General features: G+C 54.3%; 1 protein-coding gene across 4 annotated transcripts in view; it reads right to left on the bottom strand.

The window, feature by feature from the left end:
* PTPRS (protein tyrosine phosphatase receptor type S) overlaps positions 1 to 18,502 on the bottom strand; it is a 110,156-nt gene extending 91,654 nt beyond the window's left edge. For 3 of the 4 annotated variants that reach the window (XM_081499616.1, XM_081499617.1, XM_081499622.1), the window contains exon 1: positions 18,230 to 18,502. The gene's annotated coding sequence lies outside the window, so the exon portion shown is untranslated. The remainder of the gene's footprint in view (positions 1 to 18,229) is intronic. The other variant, XM_081499620.1, reaches the window with a different exon arrangement.
* Between the last annotated feature and the right edge of the window lie 400 nt (positions 18,503 to 18,902).

The raw sequence follows: 18,902 nt of genomic DNA, 5'->3' as shown, positions 1-18,902 counted from the left end.
TGCTTTTCACCCCAGGGCTGCTGATTCAGGGTTTTGCGCATGGCATCTGTCCCTATGCGGCCAGGCTCCAGACAACTAGCGTTTCCCGCGGTTGGCTGCCTCAAGACTTCCCTCTAAGCTTCTGACATCTGCACTAAGGGATCCACGGAAGGCACTGACAATCCACGGAAGGCTCCCATCCACTCTCACGTGGCCCAAGCACTGTGGTTTGTCAACTAACATTTTGGGGGCCACAGTGGTCAAGACAGGGATAACCAGCCTGCCTAAAATGGCCTGGCGCACAGCAGGAGCTAAAAAATTATTGGGATGACAAGCAAAGAGCTGAGTCTGATTTCACCGGAAATGGGCAGTTCAGAGAGGTTGGGCAAAAGCCATAACGTCACACAGCTAAGTAAGGGGTAAGGGCAAATTCAAATCCAGGATACTTGGTTTTGTCCCGGTATATCTGCCAACAGTATTGACAACGTATTTTCCTAAAATGGGGTAGAGTGGGGATTCCAACCAACTTTTTGACTAAGAGAAAGCAAACTCACCCAAGCCTTTAAATGCAAGGGGAAAAAAAAAAGATACAAATGAACTTATTCATAAAAGAGAAACAGACTTACGATACTGAAAAGGAACTTATTGTTACCAAAGGGGAAACAAGGGACAGAGGGATAAAGCACGAGCTTAGAAAGAACATAACAGACACAACTATATATAAGATAGACAACCAACTGTATGGCACAGGGCACTATACTCTATGTTCTTTAATACCCTATATGAGAAAAGGATCTGAAAAAGAATGAATATATGTATACGTATCAAACCAGTCAATCCTAAAGGAAATCAACCCTGAATATTCATTGGAAGGACTCATGCTGAAACTGAAGCTCCAATACTTTTGCCCCCCCGAGAAGAAAAGCCAATTCATTGGAAAAGACCCTGATGCTGGAAAAGACTGAGGCAGGAGAAGAGGGAGGCAAAGGATAAGATAGTTGGATGGCATCTCTGACTCAAGGGACATGAATCTGAACAAACTCTAGGAGATGGTGAAGGACAGGGAAGCCTGGCATGCTGCAGTTCATGGGGTCACAAAGAGTCAGACATGACTTAGTCATTGAACAACAATATGTGTAACTGAATCACTTTACTGTACACTTGAAACTAACACTATACACCAACTATACTCCAATAAAATTTATTATAATTTAAATATACATTATACAGTTATATATATATATATATATATATATAAATCATACAGTTCAGTCGCTCAGTCGTGTCTGTCTCTTTGCAGCTCCATGGACTGCAGCATGCCAGGCTTCTCTGTCCATCACCAACTCCAGACGCTTGCTCAAACTCATGTCCATCAAGTCGGTGATGCCATCCAACCATCTCATCTTCTGTTGTCCCCTTCTCCTCCTGCCCTCAATCCTTCCCAGCATCAGGGTCTTTTCCAATGAGTCGGTTCTTCTCATCAGGTGGCCAAAGTATTGGAGCTTCAGCATCAGTCTCTCCAATGAATATTCAGGACTGATTTCCTTTAGGATTGACTGGATTGATCTCCTTGCAGTCCAAGGGACTCTTTAAGAGTCTTCTCCAACACCACACAGTTCAAAAGCATCAATTGTTCGGCACTCGGCTTTCTTTATGGTCCAACTCTCACATCCATATGTGACTACTGGAAAAACCATAGCTTTGACTAGATGGACCTTTGTTGGCAAAGTAATGTCTCTGTTTTTTAAATTATAATAAATTGGTCAATTTAATATAATTATAATTATATGGGTTTCCCTGGTGGCTCAGACAGTAAAGAATCCATCTGCAATGTGGAAGACCTGGGTTCAATCCCTGGGTTGGGAAGATCCCCTGGAGAATCCCCATGGACAGAGGAGCCTGGAGGGCTATAGTCCATGGAGTCGGAAAGAGTCAGACACGACTGAGTGACTAAGCACAGAACACAAGTAAATTAGAAAGAAGTGACGGCCATGAAGTGCTTAGGGAGCAAGCTGCACCCCAGCCAGGTCACCCAGCCACTGTCCAACATCTAGCTGTTTGACACTGAGCAGATGACCCAGCCTCCCTGGGTCTCAGCTTCTCTGCCTGCCAGAGGGGTATCACAGTCGCCCATGATAGGTCTGCCTTCAAACTCTATCCCAAATCTCCCCACTTCTCCCCTATCCTAGGTCTCCACATGGTTCACCCCATTACCCTGCTTGGACCACCAGTACAGTCTCCTCTGCTCTGCTCCCCCCACCCCACCCCCATGATGTAGCCTCCCCACAGCACCCAGAAACCCAGAAGGCTCCCATGAGCATCTAGGTCAGGTACCCACCTCCCTCCTCTGGGTAAAAGCACAAGTCTGTCCTGCCCAAAGGTCCTGCCCACCCTGCCCCCACCTGTCCCTCCCTGCCCTCCCCTCCTCTCTGGCCCCCAGGCTCACTCTGCTCCAGACACATGGGCCTCCTCACTGTTCCTCCAACACCTCAGGCACATTCTTGCCCCAGGTACTTTGCACAGGCTGCGCTCGCTCCCCAGATCATTCTCTCTCCCACACATCCACTTGGCTCCCTCCCTTACCTCCATCAGGGTTTTACTCAAGTTGTCAACCCCTCAATAAAAAGCCATCCCAATGACTTCACTTAAAATGACAGCCCTGGGACTTCCCTAGTGGTCCAGTGGTTAACACCCTTAGTGGTTAAGTGCCCCTTCCACTGCAGGGGCCACAGGTTCAATCTGTGGTTGGGATATTAAGATCCTGCTTGCCACTCAGAGCAGCCAAGAATAAATAAATAAAAAAATAAAATAATGACAGCCTTCATCCCTTCACTCACATATCCCTTTTCCTCTTTTATTCTGTTCTCTTATCACCACCTGACATGACACATCGTTTGCTTATTATCTCTTCCTGATCACAACCTGAGTGCCACAGAAGCACGCACTTCCTCCCGGCAGGGCCCCAGCAGAGAGCCCGGCACACAGTAGGTGCCCGGATGACACGGCACAGATGTGGGGGTGGCTGTAGCCACAGCTGAACCAGCTATCCATCGGGCCTCTGGGGCTGGCTGGGAGCGGAAGCCTCCACGCCTCCTCCAGGCCCCTTCCTGTCCCCATTTCTGAGCCATCCCTGGACTCTGCCCTCTGCCCCCTTTCCTGAGTCTCCAGCCAACACCTGCTGAGAAAACGCAGGAAGCAGGGGCGGCCTCCGTGGTGCCTGTGGCCTGGGCAGGGCATGTTCCTCCGGACAGCTTAATCCCTGCCCGGGTGGGAGGGAGGCCCCAGAGGTGGAGCCAGGATCTTCCAGCCAAAGAAACAGACCATCTCTCTGATCCTGCTCCCAGGAAGAGGTGCCATGCTGGAAGGTGCCTGATAACTATTTAGGGAGTAGATATATTATTATTATTGTTATTGTTATTATTATTTCAGCCACATGGCAAGTGGGATCTTAGTTCCCTGACCAGGGATCAAACCCACACCCCCTGCATTAGAACCCCAGTTTTAACCGCTGGACCACCAGGAAAGTCCTAGATGTATTAATGACGGCCACTGTGTCATCCTTACTCTGAGCCCAACAGTAAGGCTTCGCTCTTAGTAACTCATCAGATCCTCCCAAGGATCCTGGGAAGATGAGGGTCATCATTTCCCCTATTGTACAAATAAGGACACTGAGGCCAGGAGGTGACATCAGAGCAGGTGAGCAACACAGCTGGGACTCAAACCCAGGCCCGTCTAGTTGTGAACCACTAATCGACATGGTCTCAAAGCATAAAACATGGCAGGAAAACATCAGCAACATCTACAGAGCATTTGCTGTGTCCTCAGCCCAAGGTGGAAGGGGGAAAACAGCATGGGTGCCTCATCTCCTGGTCACCTGCCCACAATCTGTTGATATGGGCCCATTCTATGATGAGGAAAACTAAGTCTGCAAAGGAGGAAGTGATTTCCTGAAGGTTCCCAGAAGTGGCAGTGCCCAAAGCTGGTGCTAAATTCACTCCATCCTTCCCTGGGATGGGTCATGGAGCTTTTTCAGAGATGACTCACCTGCTATGAGGCTGGCTCATACCTCAAGAACACCCACTGTGTGATCCGGGCCCCAAGTGGAAAACCCTCAGGGGTATCATTTCTAGGTGGGTAAACTGAGGCTTCAAGAATTTCAGCCGTGTACCTGAAGTCTTGAGATGTTCACTGACTGGTGAGTCGAGGCTCAGAGACGTTCCTCCACGTGCCCAAGGCCACACAGCCAGCAAGAGGCGGCACCAGGACTCAAACTCAGGGCTTCCCAACCAGACTTGGAACTGTGGGCTGGCATGAGCCTGCAGTGGAAACTCTCAGCTCTGCAAACCAGATGCTCCGTGGCCATGATGGAGTATCCACGGGGACAAACATTGCAAAACCCCAAATGACAAGTGTTGGGATGGAAACAGCCTTGTGCGTGGCTGGGCTGCTTCAGGCGTAAAAAATGAGCAGGGGGAGGATATCTAACACCAACTGTATTTTTAAAAATCCCACAGCAATAAGGAGGCTGGCCCGTCAGCACGGCGTCACGTCCGTGGGCATGCAGAAGCCCAGAACGCAAGGACGCGGCTATTTTAAAGGGGCTATTTCTGGAGGCCGAGGTGAGAACGCGGGGGCGAGAGGAAGGATCAGGAGCAGCCGCTGAGCGGCCCGAACTGGCCGACTGTGGGGTGGGGGGACACAAACAAGTGAAAAGGGAGGACTCGGGAGCCACCTGCTTAGTTGGTGCCAATGCAGGCACTGGCACAAGCCAGCTGGAAGACCTGAGGCGTCTCAGAGCCCCATTTCTTGCCTGGTGAATGGAGACCTGTGTGTGCAAAACTCTCAGGGGGCCCTACTGTGCATAAGTGCTGCTGTGGACATAGTAGAGGAGACAGGAAGAGAGGAGGTAGATGGTAAGAGGCATATGAAGTAGAGATGGCAACAGTGCTGCCAGTAAAAGCAGAGCCAGAGCGGGAAAGATGGGGAGCCAGGTGGAGAGGCGAATTTTGCAATTAACAACCTTACAAGTTATTTCACAAATAATAACTTTGCAAACCTCAATAGAGATTGGGAGGAAGCCTCACTTAAAAATGAGCAGAGACCTAAGGAGAGAAAGAAGAAAAGTGCTTTGTCCCGAGGCTCACCTACTGATGCTATTAGGATCAAGTTGGGCTGTAGGTGTCAAAAAAACCCACAAAAACTCACTGGAGAGGCCTACTTTCTCTCTTCACATAAAGGAAGCTCCCAGGTGGGTCTCTCAGGGCTATTTTGCCCACCCCTTATCATCAGGGTCCAGGCTCCTTCCATCTCTGATCTCCCATTCTTAGGCATGAACCTGCCTCACAGTTCAAAATGGCTGCCTGGTTGCCTACCATCACCTCCACATTCCAATTGGGGAGGGAAGTAGGGTAGAAGGAAGCATGTGCTACCTCCCTTTGAAGACATTTCCAGGAAATTCTGTTCATTTATCCCACTGGTCAGAACTGAATCATGTAGCACAGACAGCTACAAGGTATACCCAGAAATGTTTGGGTTTTTTTTCCACCAGGTAGCTATGTACCCCCAAAAGTCAAAGGGTTCAACTGCTGTGGAGGAGAAAGAAGGGGTTTTGAGAGACTTTCCCCCACCACAAACATGAAACCCTCCACTCCAGGATGCTTTTCACTCATCCCAGGCTCCGCCTCCCCAAAGACCCCAAGGTTGCAAACTTCGGCTGCAGCTCAAGTTCAGGCTCCGTGTTTCAGGGGCCGTCTGGAAGGCAGGGCCCCACCTGTGGTCCACCCTTGCTAAGCACTCAGGCCCAAGGCACCAGGCATTTCCCGTCCCACTTCGTGCCTGCCTGGTGAGGCTGCCCAGCCAATTTATCTCCTTCTCCTCAGTAAACAACTGTCAGGGAAAATAAATAGTTTTTAATAGGCTCATTAATTGAATTCAGGGAGAAATAACCTTCTCCCGAGGCTGTTGAGAAGGAACACTCAGACACACAGAAGAGAGTCCCAGGACCCTGGTGTGAAGGTAGAGACCCCCAAACAGTCATAGCCGTGTGCAGCCACATGGACTCCACCAGTAAGGGGGCCCTTCCCCTCCCGGGCTTTTTCCAGCCTCAAGGCTGGAAGTCTCCGGTGGGTGCTAACTGGGCTTTAACGCCTCAGTAGCCCTTGGCCTCTGCTCTAAGCCTGTGGCGGCAGCAGAATGATTTAATGTCATTTTCTTTCTCTCTCTCTCTCTTTTTTTTTGCTCTCATTATATTTATTTTAAAGGTTCTGCCTTCTTATGTCAAGGACATATCAGGTTGCCCATTGATGAGAGTAAGACAAATTTTTCTCCTTTAAGTTTTCAAAGAGGGACTTCCCTGGTGGTCCAGTGGGTGAGACTCCACGCTCCCAATGCAGGGGGTAAGCTGGGTTCGATCCCTGCTCAGGGAACTAGATTCCACGTGCTTTAACAAAGATCCCACGTGCCATAACCAAGACCTGGTGAAGCTAAATAAATAAAGTGGTTTTTTTTTTAAGTTTTCAGAGAGAATGGGTTTTCAAGAAAACTACCAAGTCTCCCTGATGGGGTGTCCCAGGTGGCTCAGACAGTAAAGAATCTGTCTGCAATGCAGGAGACCTGGGTTCGATCCCTGGATTGGGAAGATCCCCTGCAAAAGGAAATGGCAACCCACTCCAGTATTCTTGCCTGGGAAATCCCATGGACAGAGGAGCCTGGCGGGCTACAGTCCATGGGGTCGCAAAGAGTCGGACATGACTGAGCAACTAACACATACACACAGCAAGTCTCTAGGAGGACCAGGGAGGTGGGGGCAAAAGGCACACATCTGGGTGGTATCTCAAAGAGCTCTGGATAGGGAATCTAGAGAGGTCACTGCACCTCATTGGGTGATTGTGGCACAGAACTGACCCCCCCAAAAAATCCACCTAGGGCTCTGGCCACATAGATGTGACTTGGTTTCCCCATTGTGGCTCAGTGGTCCTGAGGTGGGCCTCCTGCCACCATGGATCACAGCACCGGCATGGCCTGTGGTTCTGTCTGCCTGGGGCTGGTCCCCAGCTCCTGGCGGCACTGCAGCAAGAGACTCAACCCTGCTGGGAGAAGCCAGACTTGAGCCCAATTGCTCCCAGGACTCCCAAACCTTTTGCCCCCCTCCAAAGCTCCGTTTGCGGGTTCCCTGATGTGCCCGGAGAAGGCATTCATCACCATACTGTGTCTTAAGACATTTAGCCTGTTACATCTTCAATGTGCCAGCACATTCCAAGCAGACTCGGTACAGACCATTCTAATCATTCAAAACAGTCTTGTTCCCCTTTTACAGACAAGGAGACTGAGGTTCAGTCAGGAGACTCCAGGGGCCCAGAGTCATGCTCTGCAGAAGGCCAAGGCTTGAATGCAGATTCTACAAATGCCAAATGTGATCCCCCACAGAAAGCCCGGCCCATTCCTAGGGGCATCTCAATGACTTCTCTACCTATCTGGCTGAATGTTGTTGCTCAGTCGCTTAGTCGTGTCTGACTCTTTGCAACCCCATGAACTGCAGCACATCAGGCTTCCCTGTCCTTCACCATCTCCTGGAGTTTGCTCTGGCTAAACGGACAGGGTGCCAATGAACAGCAGGGTTAGTGGAATCTTAAAACCTCCTGGCCCAGCTACTATGCCCTCTGGGGATCCCCTGTGTTCCTCTGGGTTTCTCATCTTCTCAAGAGATAGGAAACCTCCTGGACTGTTTCAGGGTTCCCTGACCCCATGACACTTGGTCCTCAGGGGCCCTGGCTCTCAACAGCCATTCATCATAGCTTCTGCATCAGACAGCTCAGGTATGAGGCGATTCAGAGAGGGCAAGCGAGTGGCTGAAGTCACACAGCACCTCCAGTGGGGTCGTGGGTCTCCTAGCAGCCCTGCCCAGGGCAGAGGGAGCTGAGCCAGGGCATTTGAGCTGCTGATGTGGGGTTTTCCCAGCCATGACCCATCTAATCTGGACAATTAGACACACTGGTTCTAGCGCAGGAGGGCAACTTTCAAAAGCCTGGCAGGATGGTCTTGTGGGAGGGAGCCTGGTGGAGCTCCCATCCTGAAAAGGGGGTCAGATGGGCTGTAAAACAGCAGCTAAAAAGTGAGATATTGACCAAAAAGTTTGTTCGGGTTTTTTTTGTAAGGTGTTACAGAAAAACCTGAATGAACCTTTTTTGGCCAGGCCAATAAAAAGACTACTGGGGAACACTGGCCGGATGGGGTTGGCCCAGCCAGAAATGGAATGCCCAGCAGAGGAAACAGCGAGGACAAAGGCCTGGAGGTAGAAAGAGAAGAAAGGTCAGCGTGGCCGATGCAGAATGAGTGAGAAGGGAGAGGGTAGAGAAGCTGGCAGGGGACTGTATGGCAAGAAGCGTTTGGGCACACCATCCAGAGAGGCAAAGCAAGTTGCCTGAAGTCACAGTAAGAGGCAAAGATGGACCTTGAACCCAGACCAGCTGACAATGACGCCCCTTCATCTGCGACCAACCTTCTGGCTACATAACTGTCACCTGCAAAATGAAACTGCAGAGCCTTCTTCTGCAAAAATTATTAATCATTTCAAGAAAGCAACAGCAGATCATTCAACCAAGTACAGACCCTCTATGAGCACAAAAATGCACACAGACAACCCTGGGAAAAGACTCCAGCGAGCCAGTTCCTCGTCCTTACCCTGTGCCTCAGATGCCCCCATCTGCCACCTCTCGGAGCTGTTCTAAGGATGAAAGGAGAAAGTTCAGTGAAGCTTGAGCCCTGGGTCAGACAAGCAGTGTAGACTCCACAACCGGGGACCTCACGTAATACTGGGTTATTTCCCCTCTGTTGTAACTGTTTGGGAAATTGTGGATGTGGGGTTCCATTCATATCTCCCCCAGTGGTTTGTGAAGACAGGTGGAGGTGAGAGGAGGGGAGGTGAAGCCACAGTCATTTAGTCCCTGCTTGTTTTCCCAGGTGGCGCTAGTGGTAAAGAAGAATCCGCTTGCCTATGCAGGGCACGCAAGAGACTTGGGTTTGATCTCTGGTTGGGAAGAAGCACTGGAGGAGGAAATAGCAGCCCATTCCAGTATTCTTGCCTGGAAAAATCCCATGGACAGAGGAGCCTGGTGGGCTACAGTCCATGGAGTTGGAAAGAGTCAGACATAACTGAAGCACACACACACACATGTGTACCCTGGGTGCCAGACCCCATATCCACATGATGGTGTTTAATTCCTGATGCAGCAGGCAGGACATGTCCCCATTTCCTGGATGAGAAAACTGAGGCTGGGGGAAGGAAGAAGGGGTGACCTCACACAGCCAGGGAGGGCCTGTATCAGGATTCGAACTTAGCACTCTGGCCTCCAAAAACTAGATAGGGAAAAGAGGAAAGACCTAGCCATGGCAGCCCCTTGGTGTCCCAGATCCACCACTATCTCCGGAAAACCCCAGGAACCCATGCATCAGGGGCAGTTTCCCGCTTGCGATGATCAACTGGGCCATGGGGGCCGGGACAGGTGGGCTGCGGGAACCCGTTTGGGATCTCAGCGTTCGAGTCCAGGAAGGCAGTGCAGGGCACGGGAGGTGGATGTTCACAGATAAGCCCATAATACCCCAGCTGCCTGATTTCTCTCACCACCTGGGCTGTGGAGCACATAGCAGGTTTTCGACAGCTCAGCGTGACTGACATCTAGAACCCAGTCATTCTCTGTTGCAGGGGGTAGGGGTGGGGGGCATCCCAGGCGCTGTGGGGTGTGGAGCAGCATCCCTGCCCTGGCCACTGGATGCCAGGAGCATCCCCTAGTTGTGATGACCACAGATGTCACCAGACTTCACCCTGTGTCCCCCCGGGGTGGGGGGAGCAAAATCACCCCAGGCTGAGAACCACTGCAGCGAACTCCACAGATAACACAGGCGATCCAGTGGCCCAGCCCCGAGAACAAATAGGTACGTTCCAGAAAAGACAAGGGGAGAGGAACAGGTCCTGCGGCTAGCAGGTAATTCACAGCATTGCCTCACGGGACCAGCCAGCACAGCATTTAATTTCAGTCAAGTTTATCATTATGACCAATATTATCAGAGCCAATGTTTATCGAGCATGGCCCGCTGGCCCAGGCCCGGTTTTCAGCCCTCCCCGGGAGGAACAGCACCACTACCTTCAAATAACCCCTCCAGGTGGCTGCGAATCTTCAGCCCATTTCACAGTCCAGGAGACTGAGGCCTGGGGATGGCAGGTGAGGGGTTGAGCCCATGCAAGCAGCAAATGGAGATGTTGCAAGGAAAAGAATGATCCGAGAATGGAAAAATAGGGCAATTTCATGTAAAAAAAAAAAAATCTAGATTTCTGGTTTTTCTTGGAGAACCAGGAAGACCAGGGTTGGGGGGGTTCTGTCCAGTGCCCCCTTAGCATGACCTCTCCAGCCCTGATGGGCCTTGGGGTTTAAGAATGGCGTTTCTGGATTTCCCTGGTAGTCCAGGGGTTAAGACCCCGAGCTTTCACTGCAGGGGGCAAGGGTTCGATCCCTGGTTGGGGAAGATCCTGCATGCCATGCAGTGCAGCCAAAAAAAAAAAGACAATGAAGTTTCTGCCAAGTCTTCCTGCCTCGGTCTTCTTCTCTAGACCAGTGTGAAGAGACCCTGCCCAGCTTCTAGTAGGAGGCTCAGCCCAGCAGTCACACAAGCAAGGTTGGTGTGGCTGTGCGGCTTTGGGCAAGTCCCCCTGCCTCTCTGGGCCTCAGCCTGAGAGCTGTTCCTGGAGGTGTTTCCAGAGTTCCCAGATCTCCACTAGCAATGATCTTTGCACCCAAGCTCTGGAGGGCTTTCAGCAAACTCTAGCTGCATGTGTGGAAAATGCCATGTGAGCTCCTCAGGGTCAGGACCCTACGAGGTCACCTACCTCTCTCTTCCGCTTCCCTCATCTCCTGCCACACAGCGTCACATGCCTGCCTTCTCAGCTTTGCACCTGGTGTTCCTAATACCTGTTCAACTCAGAAAGCCCCCTTCCACTCGCAGACAAAATAGGGGCGCTGTGACCTGCTGGGGGCCACTGGATTTCCAATCTCCACAGAACAGTACTGCAGCCAGTCTTTTTCTTATTTATGTACTCACTGTCTCTCCCAAGAAACTATAGGGTCCAAGGGATGGAGGGCCGAGCCCGCCTTGTTTACTGCTGTATCCCCTAAATTCTATTTTCATTTGCTTTTATTTACAAAAAGAAAGCAAGTGAAAGAACGCACCAAGTGCTTTCAGTCTACCAGCACATATTCGTTCATAAGTGAAGCAAAGGTCCCATTTTACAGATGAGGACCCTGAGGCACATGGTGGCTTCACACCCAGTCCAAGGCTCCTCAACAGGTCTACATCAATAGTCTGAGGTCCCACAGTTGGTGAGCAGCAGAGCTGGGATTTGAACCTAGGGTCTGGCTCTCAAATTCTCTGGCCACCAGTAGTCAACAAATACTGATTGAATGAATGAACGATTGAATGAATTGGCAAATGAATGAATGAAGGCTGGCACACCAAGCTGATAAACTTGAGCAACTCTCAGCAGAGCTGAAGCCAAAGCTGAGCCCGCACAGCCCTGAATCCTCAGGGATCTCCCCCAAGGCACTCACCTAGATTCACTACAGACTCTGGAAGTCAGAGGGCCACTGCCTGGGGTCTTAGGAGCGCCCAGATCCCCGAGGCAGCCACCTGCCCTCCCTGTCTGCCTCTCCTGGCCTCCCATGGCTCAGATCCTGCCAGGTGCCTGGCCCAATCCTGCTGCAGATATGGGGCAGCCTTGATTAGGCAGCCAGTGATGGGGAACGCCCCAGTTTGCAATGGCTGAGTCATCCTGACATTGTTCCCATGCTGGACCCCATGAGGGGATAAGGGTTCCGGGGGTGGGAAGGATGCTGCTGGGGAGCCCCCACCAGGCAGATCTGGCTACATATTGACACATCACTTAACACACATTGACTCGTTTGATTCTCCTAACAACCCTACAAGGTGGAGAGCATCACCTCTCCACTTTACAGATGTGAAAAAGGAAGCACAGAGAGGTTGAGCAAATTGCCCCAGATCACACAGCCAGCAAGTGGCAGAGATGTAATTTGAACTCAAGCTACCTCAGAACAGAGTCCATACTCTGAGGAAGGCAGCTGGGGGCCTTGGGGTCTCCACAGTGACTCTCCAGTGAACCCTGCAGGGGAATGGTCATCAAAGCTACTTCTCTGACAATGGGGCAGCTAGAGCCCCCCAACTCCTTCCCAGGAGTTAAGACTTCAGGTTCTGGCAGCTGCTGGTCCTGGGTAAGATTTCCAGTTCTCTCACATGTGGGCTGTGTGACCTGAGGCCGGTGGAGACCTCTCTTTGTGCCTCAGTTTTCCTGTCTGTGAAATGGGGTTCCCAGCACGCTCCTAAGGTACTTACTCAGCATGGGACCTGGAATAGGCGCCAGCTCCAAATAAGTCAGATCAGCTATTGTTATTCCCCAACATCCCCTCATTTGCTGATCATGGGGTTAATTATAAGTGGCGTTAAATTATACACACACAGACGCATCCACCTCCCTTTCCCAGAACCCCTGAATTTTCACCAGCACTCAATTACCCACGCAACAGCATGGCAATAGAGCATCTTCCTGGCTTCTCTCCACCTGGCCCGCCTCCATCTGAGGGTCCCAGCCCTCTATGACAGAGGCCAAGACACCACTCGGGGGCCGAGGCCGTCATAGGATGAATGCAGCCAGCGACGGCCACGTCCAAGAGCCGAGGCAGCCTGTTTACCCACAATATCTCCTGTCGGGGCTTGCCATAAGGCAGGCTGCGATTGCTCTCTGATCTTAGGGACGAAGGAGCACAGAGAAGTCAACCAACCAGCCCAAGTATGCACAGCAGGGTGGGTGCTGGAAGTCAGGAGCCCCTGAAAGTGTTTGTCGCTCAGTCAGGTCCAACTTTGCGACTCCATGGACCGTAGCCCGATAGGCTCCTCGCTCCATGAAATTGTCCAGGCAAGAATGCTGGAGTGGGTTGCCATTCCCTTCTCCGGGGGATCTTCCCAACTCAGGGATCGATCCTAGGTCTCCTGTATTGCAGGCAGATTCTTTACCATGTAAGCCATCAGGGAAGCCCCACGACCCCCTGAGCCAGAGGCATTTCCTCCTTTTGCAAGAGATGAGGCTCCTACATGGAGAGGTTAAGTAACAGAGACAATGCCACACAGAGAGGGAGAGGGAGAGGGAGAAAGGGGACAACTGGGAAACCAAAAATTGGGATTTTTCCGTTTTCCTAGGAGGGTTAGGGCCTGGCCTTCCAACAAGGGACTAATGTAACAGTAAAGATTTCCAAAAAAAAAAAATCAAAAACGATAAAACCTCAAAAGCCACAGGGGCCATCCAGGGAGTTCTGGACAAAATCTGCTCCTTCAAAAACAGGATATTTATGGGAGCGGGGTCACTGTGACCCAGAAACCTGAGTTCCAAGCCCCTGGATCAGGGGAGAATGCATGGGAACATGAGGGTGCAGGGATCCTAAAAAAAAACAAACAAAAAACCTGGGTGTGTTTTCAGGTATGGAATCCTTTTGGCCTCCGCAGGACTGGGGGAACCGAAATGGGATTCCATAGCCAGCCCAGAATAGCAGCAACCCCTAGGTCCACCCCCGCCAGACCCGGGGGAGGGGTGGGGGGAGAGGTAGGGCAGTTCCCCAGACCAGGGAAGAGAGACAAAAATAAAGCAACACAGAAAGTCGGGGCCTGTCCGTGAGTCACTCCCACCCGCTCGTTAATTTTTGCCTTTGCACAAGTGTAAGCCAATTGGTTTTCTCATGTTCCCCACGCACAACCCCCCACCCCAACACTTCTGAAATATCAGCCAGAGACAAGACAGAAATGGTACGGCGGGGTTCTTTGTTTTTTCTTCCTTTGTGTGTGTGTGTGCCTTTTCTTTCCTTAAAGAAAAAAGAGAGAAGGGAGCAGGGGCGAATCCGAATACCACACTCAAAACTCGTAAGCGTCTAGAAGCCCAGAGGGGATGGCATATTGGACCGCAGGGTTCAAAGACCCAGGTGTCACCACTTCCTATACATCTCAAGCTATGATCTGCCTGGGTCCAGGCTATTTGTCCTGGTGATGGGGTGACACGCACTTGAAACCATCCCCTGCCCCATCCAGCACTCCACTTTCTCCAGCCGCAAGCCAGGACCTTTCTGGTTCCAGGTAGAAGTCAGATCAAATTTTCTAAACCATCTGAAAAACCCTTGTTCTCCCCAGCGCAGTGGTGCGACTTTTCTTCTCTCCACAGCCCCACATAGGGTTTTGTTGGCTTGGCACCTGGATCTTGTCACCTGTCCCCACTCTGAGCCTCCTGCCTGGTGGGCAGCTGGGGTCTCTCCAACATACCCCCTCCACCGCCGCCGGCTGAGCATCTTTTGTGGTGGGGAAGGACAGAGCAAGGGCAAGACAGGGGCACCTCCTCCCTGTAAATTCTGGGAAACAGGACGCCCGCCCACGGAGGGTGTGCCAGAAGGCTGTTCTGGGTGCAGAGGAAAGCAGGGTGGTGTCTCCGAGCCCCTGGCCAGGCCCCCTGCCTCTCTCCAGAAGCACAAGCCCTCCCCCCTCCCCCCAGAGGGGACACCACAGCCCACAAGGAGCCTGCCGGGCCACTGCACTTCCCAAGAACCTTCCTCTGGCTCCGGATGCCTCTACAAATGGAACCTAATGCAGTCGGGGTTGTGAAGAGGGGTAGGGGGGTGGGAATTGCTTTCAGCTGAAAACGTTAAGCTTTGTCAATTATCCCCTAAACCCGCCAGGTTTATAAATATCTGTCTTTATTTTTAGGGTTTTCCTCTCCATCCTGAACTCTATCGGCACCCCCCACCCCCGATCCCACCTGCCCCCTCCAAGCAGCGGCTGCACTAAAGTCACAGGAAGCAGGTGAAACTTGGGGCTGTTGGGGGCTGCATCTCGGAGCCACGTAGGCCCTACCCGATCCTTCCCTGCCTGGCCACCTCTCTGACCATCCTTCAGGCTGGAGTAATCAGCACAGCCACAGGTCTCCCGGCGCCTGGCTCCTAGGAGCAGCAGTTGGAGATGCGCGGTGCTCCAACACCTGTGACGGGCTGTTCCGTGCCCACCCAGACGGCAGAAGGGGAAACTGAGTCATCCATGGAAAGCCGTCTGCTGAGGAGAGGTGGAGCTGTCCCCTAGACCGATCCCAATCTAGGGGAGGTCAGGCAGACCCCCACGCTCTCAGCGGCCCAAAGAAAATGGACACACAGTCATGGCTCCAGAATTGTCCCCCCTAGATGCCACCACTAAACTCCTGACATCCAGGAGCTTCTCCCCTTCCACCTGCTCTGACAACTCAGCCCAGAGCCGCCGCTCTGGTGCCGGGATAAAAATGCCTCAGGTGTCTGAATGGGGCCCCCAGACAGGCAAAGATGCCCGGGATCCCCCAGGGAAGCAGGGGAAAAAGAAAGGCGCTAGGAATGATCCAAGGAGCTAGAAACAGAGGCATGGTCAGTGGGTGACGATTCCTGTGCAGGCAGCAAGCAGGCACCTGGCTGGCAGTGCCCTCCCTCTGTGCCCACCTCAAGGCACGGGACCATGGGGGAGGAGGGTTCACCCCAAGGATGCCGGCCTGCACCCCAGCAGCACCCTCCAATGCCATACCCCAGTCACATCAGAATGACCCATGCCTCTGCCCCACTCCCCCCTCCCCCGCAGAGAATGGGGAGTGGGCCAGGCCTGGCCTCTCCTGGCAGGACGGGTACTGACATGACAGCACCAGCCCTCTTCACCCCCTGGAGGGCCGATGTCATCGACTGGGTGGCAAGAATAGAAAAGCGCATGAGCTCACCAGGCAGGCTGGGTCTCCCTCGACGTTTTGTTTGCCTGAGCCCAATTATACCAACTCTCAGGACAATCGCAGATGGCTGCCCCCAGGGGGCTGGGGGGACCAGGGCCCCACACAGAAGTGCACAGTCACGTTGAAGGTGTCCCCCGGGCCCAGGGAATGGGGCAAGATGAAGCTTTCTGGAGCGGGGGGAAGAAGGGAGACAGGACAGCAGGCATCCGGAGATGCCCCCTCAGAGGGCATTGCGGGGGAGTGGGGATGGGGATCCAGCCAGAGACCCAGGCCCAAGTTGGTGGGCTCTGAGATTGGCAGGGGGCGGAAAGCAGCCGCCCCCAGTCCCAGCTGCCTTCCTTCCGTAGCCAAAGTATCAGCTGGCAGAGGAATAACAGAGCTGAAGGACAGAAGGCAGGCGAGATTGGCAGGGGGAGGGGGCACAAAGGAAGGGGACCCTGGGTGGGGGAGGGGCGTTATGCAAATGGCAGAATCGACCCAGTCCCTCGGCCATTAATAAAAGCTCCAGCAGCAGCTGCTATCGGCAGGAGTAGAGGCGCGGGCTGGCTGGCTCTTCTCACGGGTGCAAGAGGGTGAAGCAGGGCGCCCCAAACAAAAGGGACCCTCGCCCCCCGCTGCACCCCGGAACAGCAACAGTGGGGAACACTGATGGAAGGCCAGAACCCCAACTGCCAAAGTCCAGCGGGGGAGACCACCGGGGGCCCAGAGCGGGTGGGACCCCGACCTCAACACCCTCGAGGACCCTGCGGCTTTGTCCCTTCTCCGAGTCCTAATGCCCAGCCTGAACGCCTCAGACACCTCCCTCCCCAATTCACGGAGCTGTTGGCTAGGTTGGTTTTTCAGGGGTCTGGCGGGAGACAGAAGGGCTCCACGCTCAGAATGAGGACTCCCACAGATGGAGATGGGGGGAACAAGGGAATCCCAGCTGAGCCCGAAAAGGGGAAGGGAGGCACCACCCCCCAGATGGAAACGCTGGAGAGGTTCGTACGTTTGGGGGATGAGGACCCAAGGGGGTGGCTAAATTTGAGGAAGGACTGCAGAGGAAACACATTCCGAAAAGCTGCATATTTACGGAGCTACTAGAGGAAGGTCTGAAATCGGGGAAAGGATCACATAAGAGGAGATTCCAGATTGGGGGCGGGGGGTGGTGTGTGGCTGACAAAAAAAAAAAAAAGATTCCACTTGGGGTTAGGGGCGATTCTCTGATTTGAGAATTTCAGAGAGAAAGCAGTTGAAGGGGGGGTTCTCTGATTTACGGGGAGTTTCGTGGGGGTAAGCATCCAGGATTTGTGGACAGGTGGAATCCTAAATGTAGCAGTGTTTCCATAAGGAGCGGTGAACTTGGCCGTAACTCGGTCGAAACCCTCGCGCCCAGAGTACAGGCGCTCTAACTCGGGGGGGAGGGCTTCCCTCTGGGTAAGGGGCCCCCGCGCCCCCTTCAACCTGGTTCCGACGGCTCCGCCCCCAGGGATGACGTCACCGCCCCTCCTCCCAGCCCCCAAGGGGGCTCCCAGGGCGTGCAGAACCCGCGAGGCTGGCAGCCGAAGGGGCGGCTTCCCCATTCCCGGGATCCCCACGGGGCCCCCAGCTCCTAGGGGAGGTCGGGCGCCCAGCACGCGCGCCCGCCCGCCCGTCCGCAAGGGTCCCTGGGGCTGGGGGCTGAGTCTTGCCCCACTTGGGGGATCTGAGAGGGGGCGCTGGGTCCGCAAAAGGGTGGGGCAAGACAAGGTAGCGGAGGGCCACCCCCCACCAAAGGATAGATGAGACCGAGAGGGCGCTAGGGGGAGACAGCATTGAGTAGGGGGGTCTCTAAGGGAGGGGGATTAAAGAGCGAAGGCGGCGGGCACAGCAGCCGCCCTGGGCGCACAGTCCAGTCGGTGCCCCCCTCGCTCTCACCTGGAGGCACCTGTCCCGGGCTTGTCTCCACTCCGGGGCGCCCGCGCGCCCCCCATCCCCAGCACAGCGCCCCCTGCCTCTGGGACCCGCCCGGGGAGCCTGGCTGGGCGCCTCCGGGGCCAGCACCCCCTCCGCACACACGCGCGTCCTCCCTCCGCGCCTTTGCCCCGCCCGCAGCCCGGGGTGGTGCAGCCGGCGGCGCTGGGCAGCTTCCAACGCCGCGCTCCGGGCGAGTCCAACCCAGCCCCCTCCTCGCCGCGAAGCCCCCAGCCCCGCCCGCCGAGCCCCTTCCCCCGCGGCCCGTTCCCGCCCCGGCCCAGCCCCTCAGGGGCATTGTTCGGACGCAGCCCGCCCGGCGCAGCGGCTGGGCGTGCAGCCGGCTGCAGCGGAGCATCCTCCGAGCACAATGGCCGTACAGGCTTCCCCGGCACAAAGCCGGCGCGCTGCCCACTCCGCCGTCTCCAAGACCCCCACTGGAGCGCCTGCATTTCTTTGAATCGAATTCATGATTATTTCCTTTACCTGGAGGCTGGCTGGGCTGGGCTCCCCCGGCTCTGCCCCGCTTCACATCCTGGCTGTTGCATGGGATTCGAGCGGAGCCCGAGCGCCAGCGGCTCGCGGCGTGCGCGCGCCGGCCGGGCTGCCGGGCGGGCGGCGCGAGGACACTCACTGCGGCTCGCGCTCCCCTCGCGCCGGCTCGCGCGCCCCCCCAGCCGGTGACGTCATCCCTTCCGCCACCGCCGCCGCCGCTGCCGGCCGGGGGCGGGGCCCGCTATGGCGCGTCACTGCGCAGACGCACAGCCGCCACGCCCCTCGGCCAATGAGGCGGCTTGGCGGAGGCACGTGGCCCGGGGCACTTAAAGGGCTGTAGGAGCACGTGGGGGTGTGGGGCTTCGAGGGACACGTGGGTAGCAGCGTCAGCAACAGGGACCCCTCTGGCTTCTGGTCCCCCCCCCGATAGCCCCAGGGTACTTGGCACAAAGGTCATGGTGCTTGCCATCCCCTGCTCTAGACTCTGCCCTGGTTTCCCAGTGCCCTCTGTATAAAATCCAACCTCTTCTATGAGACCCACTTCTCCGCACTGGCACCCACCACCCTATTCCAGGTGTCCATGCTTAAGCCAAGCCAGCATCTTACAGTTCTTCCAGTCTACTCACTCCTGACAAGATCTTGCTCCTGCTGTTCCTTCACCTGG

Source organism: Giraffa tippelskirchi, chromosome 6, assembly GCF_054371585.1.
Source record: "Giraffa tippelskirchi isolate mGirTip1 chromosome 6, T2T-mGirTip1v1.2.pri, whole genome shotgun sequence".
Taxonomy (NCBI): Eukaryota; Metazoa; Chordata; class Mammalia; order Artiodactyla; family Giraffidae; genus Giraffa; species Giraffa tippelskirchi.
The sequence above is the reverse complement of the archived record's forward strand: the minus strand, read 5'-3'. Positions and strand labels throughout refer to the sequence as shown.